This window comes from Sinocyclocheilus grahami, unplaced genomic scaffold (assembly GCF_001515645.1).
Source record: "Sinocyclocheilus grahami isolate Dianchi unplaced genomic scaffold, SAMN03320097.WGS_v1.1 scaffold58.1, whole genome shotgun sequence".
Taxonomy (NCBI): Eukaryota; Metazoa; Chordata; class Actinopteri; order Cypriniformes; family Cyprinidae; genus Sinocyclocheilus; species Sinocyclocheilus grahami.
In genome coordinates this window covers 883,565-888,058 of record NW_015505237.1, presented here as the reverse complement: position 1 = coordinate 888,058, position 4,494 = coordinate 883,565, and positions in this window count along the sequence as shown.

Below are 4,494 nucleotides of genomic sequence, written 5' to 3'. Positions count from 1 at the left end.
AGCTCTGGACACATCTATGTGTAGCCATTCATCCACATTTGAACAGAGTGGACAGTGAAATCCTGTAAATACAGACTGATAAGGAAGAAAATAAAAAATCGAACCTGCTTCAAAACCCAGCAACACAACTGCAGCTGTATAACTTTACAACAGCAACACTGCTTTAACAAGAAATCAAAATAGCAAGACTTATTTGACATCAAAACTAAAAAATGTAAAAAAAAAATGCTGTCTAATCGCTCTCGCGGTACTTTGACGTCACACACAGAAAGGTCTGCTTCAAGCTGCTTCAAGTCCAACACCTATTGTGTTTTATTAGGAGATGCACAACAGTTCTTCTGTTGCTTTATAGGTAATATTTTCATGAACACAATTTGGCAAAATCAGACAATATTGTGTCTAATATAAACCACAATATTAACTTCTTATTATTGAATTGTTGTAAATAAATATCACATTTGGAACTGGTCAGTGTTCAAAAAATGCTGAGAAATCACTTCATGTAGCCCTACAAGAGTGATTACTGATTAACTGTCTGAAAAAAATCAGAAGAAAGAAATCACCCACTGACTTTCAAAGCTGCCATAACGACTTTCTACTTCGAGGATCTTGATAGAAATGTAGTGGAGTGAAAAGTACAATATTTGTCTTTCAAATGTAGTGAAGTTAAAGTCATAAGTTCCCAGAAAAAAGAATCCTCAAGTAAAGTACAGATACTCAAAAAGTGTACTTAAGTACAATACTCAAGTAAATGTACGTAGTTACTGTCCGCCTCTGCATATTTGCATATGCATATAATGTACTGGTTTACAGGACATGAACTGACACAATCCAAACTTGCACAAACTGCATCAATAATGTATGCAAGTCTAAATCAGCTGAAGCCAGTTAAACGAGGGGGGAAAATAGCATAGAATGAACCTCATGACTAAAATCAAAAACATCCTTTTTGCCTTTTTTTATTGAAATAGTATCTGTGAATTTAATGTTCATTCATTTTTTTAAAACTGTTTTTCGAACACTAAATATTAAAAATGTAAGAGACAGACATAATAACAGACTTGAGTTGACATATTCTAACTGCGGTATTCTGTATAGGCTGCTTCCACTGCATTCATATCTATTCTGTCACACAATGTTGCTTCTTCATAACAAATACATTTAACCAATTCCTCGAAACATAAAATACAGTCGTTTTGTGTGTGTTAAAGTCATTTTAATTTGAGTTGAGTTGAGTTTTGAAGCATGCTGAGTTAAACATTTAACCAAGTTAATCCTGGGTTGCCAAAATTTTTACTGGTTTATTCTGCATAATCTGTTCAATATTAATCATACATGCATCATGTGCTTACAAAGAAAATGGGTTTGGTAGAGTCAAAATCATGCAGCACAGTTAACACTTTTCTGCTTATTAAAAGAGAAAACTCCAAGTTTGGCATTAATGACTCATACTGTAAAATTTAATTAGAAACGTATTTAACCAAAACTGAGGGGAGAATGTTGATTTAATTTGATTTCCTTTCATATTTTTCACACTTTAAAAGCAGTTCTCGCATCATGCACAAAGTTGGCAGCAAGTTCCTTTTGACTGAAGACATAAACATGTGCACCACGAATGCGATTTTTCCATTCGGGACCACAATCCAAGACTTGCAAGTGAGAAGTGATAGCACATTAGTTGAACTGTTTGGCACCAGCTGAGTGTTTAATGTTTGGGATTCACGAGGACAGCTTATCATAATTTTATTGATTTATCTTGAGAGGCCTACATCATGTATTTGTGGCGAAGTGTGCTCATTAATCTTTAGAAGTGGAGAAAGCAACCTCCAGAATATTCCTTGGCAGCAGGTTTGCAGTACAACACTGAGGGGGGAATGATTGTTATCAAGTTTGTCCAAATGATGGCGATACACAGACCCAGGCAGATTATTTCCAGAACCTTCTACTGCCTGTTCTCACTGATTGAGCCTCAGAGCAGAATGCAAAGTGCAGCTGTTGGTTTACTGTTGGGGACTTGGTTTCCCAATTAACGGTCTGATCCAATCTCGCCTTGTATCCTGGCCCACCTGTATACACACTCCATGAGATTCCTGTCATTCCAGGGCGCTCCCAAACACTCCCTGCCTCCGCTGGAGGACCACCTGCACTACTGCACACGCTACAGTCAACCTCTGCAGCTCATTTAGGACATTCTCTGCCTCAGAAAACAGACACACTGGAAAATAAATAAATACAAATACATAAAGAAATCATGCATTTATGGTTAAAAAAAAGATCTGGCAGCTGTGCTTGCCAAGAGTTTACAGTAAAAATGTGTGTCAACATTTCATGTCTTTATTTTGGCAACACTGGCAAACCAGTGTTTCATTATATAAGTTAATGTAAAAGGTCTATGTTAAAACAATTATGCAAAAATTTGGTAAATTAAATACTCTCAATATTATAAAATTAACATCTGTGTTAAATCTATGTGATAAAAATACTGCAAACCATTAGAGAACCAAACAAAGGAGATGAAGGCTCAGCAGTGCTTTCACAAATACAATAAATATTCAGAGCAACAAACAATACTAAACTGTAAAATAAATACATACATGCATTCAATTACAACACATCAGGAATTTTAGGATTATTTGGTGCCTGCATTTTACAGTTCATAAAAACATAAAAAAAATGTTGTTTGTTTTTTAATATACAAACCCAATTCTGCTTTACATAATTCAGAACAAAAATAAACGTACTTAAAAATATAAAACAATATGAAAACATGAAAACATGAATATTAAAAACTTAAAAGAAACAGAACAAACGGAGACAGACTAAATCCAGAAGAACTGTGACAACGTCTCTAAGATGGTTCAAGAAAGCTACCTGCAAAGCTACAGTACTGTTAAAAGTTTTAGGCACTTGTGTAAAAATGCTGTAAAATGAGGATGCTGTCAAAAATAATGTCATAAATAATTTTCTTCATCAATCAACTTCTATTAACTAATTAAATCAACATTTATATACTTCTAAACATTTGTATAACAATATAACATTTATATACTTCTACTGAAATATACTTCTAAAGCATTTAAGCAATCTTAAAGGGGTCATTGGATGCCCAACAAGTTGATATGATTCTTTAGGGTCTTAATGAAAAGTCTATAACATACTTTGGTTAAAACTTCTAAATGGTAGTGTAAAAAACACCCTTTTTACCCTGTCAAAATCAGCTCTGTTCCCTTTCAGTCGGTCCCCCCCGACTTCCCGTCGGATGACCGACGAAATTGGGATCTCGCTTAGAGGGACCAATCTACTTCGAGTGTAAACTAAACGAGCCAATGCACATTGGCATGCGCTTATTGCATCCAGCCGCTGCTGATCACAGTGTGAGTATAAGTAGGCAGCAGACGCAGCGCATATTCAGCTTTTCGCTTCGGAGCCGAGCGATCACATCGTTCTGCTCCTGACTACTCTACTGGGAGAAGAAGACTGAACGAGTTCAGCGCGCTCTTGGAGAGCTCTTCGTGTTGGCGGTACGGCGCATCAGCGGTGGTGGTTTCCCATGTCGAGTGGGCTGCACACATCAGGCTGCACTACCCCGTTTGTGTTGCAGATGATCATCTCCCCTGTGCGCCTCAGCACGCTAAAAGAGCTTTTTCCCCTAAAAGAGCAATTTCGGGTGCGTCTTTTTAAAGCCCCGCCCGTCCAGGCCCCCGCCAAACCTGGTGGCAAGCGAGGGAGCAAGAGGCCCGGAGATGGGCAACCCAGAGCTGGAGGGACGTGCTCTTCAGGAGATGGTAAGCACACCACTCCCTCCCCGGAGGAGGGCCGGGCGGAGAATCTTTTCATCTTTTTCCACCACTGACCTCTCGGTCGGTGGTACCCAAATTCTTGACAAAGAGCAATTCCTCTATTTCTGGGTCCCCAGAGGGGACAGGGGGTTGTGGACGGGCTAGTACGTATCACACTCACCCTCCTCTCTCGCCAGTGAGCAGCAGTGGGCGGATCGGGAGGACGAACCAACGGACTACCCACGCACCCTCTGCTCGAACACAGGTCAGTGTTACACACACCAGACCCCGCCTCGGACCGGCTACAAGACGCCGCCTGTAGTTCCGTTGATGCCACTAGCGCGGCATCTGGGAGCCTGGCTTGAGCTACCCAGCCCGTCTCGATGGCTCCTTCGCGTGTCTTGAACCGGGCCCTTCACCGGTTACCGTTCAAGATGTTGACGCAGGAACGCATCTTCGGGTGCATCCGTCCCCGAGATTGGTTTGCAGCGCTCGACCTGTAGGACGCGTACTTCATGTGTCGACCCTTCCGCACCACAGACCTGCGCTCCCAGGAGAATGGCGACTCCATCCAGCTGGTTTGGGGACGTTTCAGGGCCGCTCAGGTAGACCTGTTTGCCTCTCCAGAAACCTCTCACTGCCAGTTGTTCTTTGCAAGGTCAGGGAGGACGAGCGGCAGGGACGCACTGGCACACAGTTGTCCGCGGGGCGTACG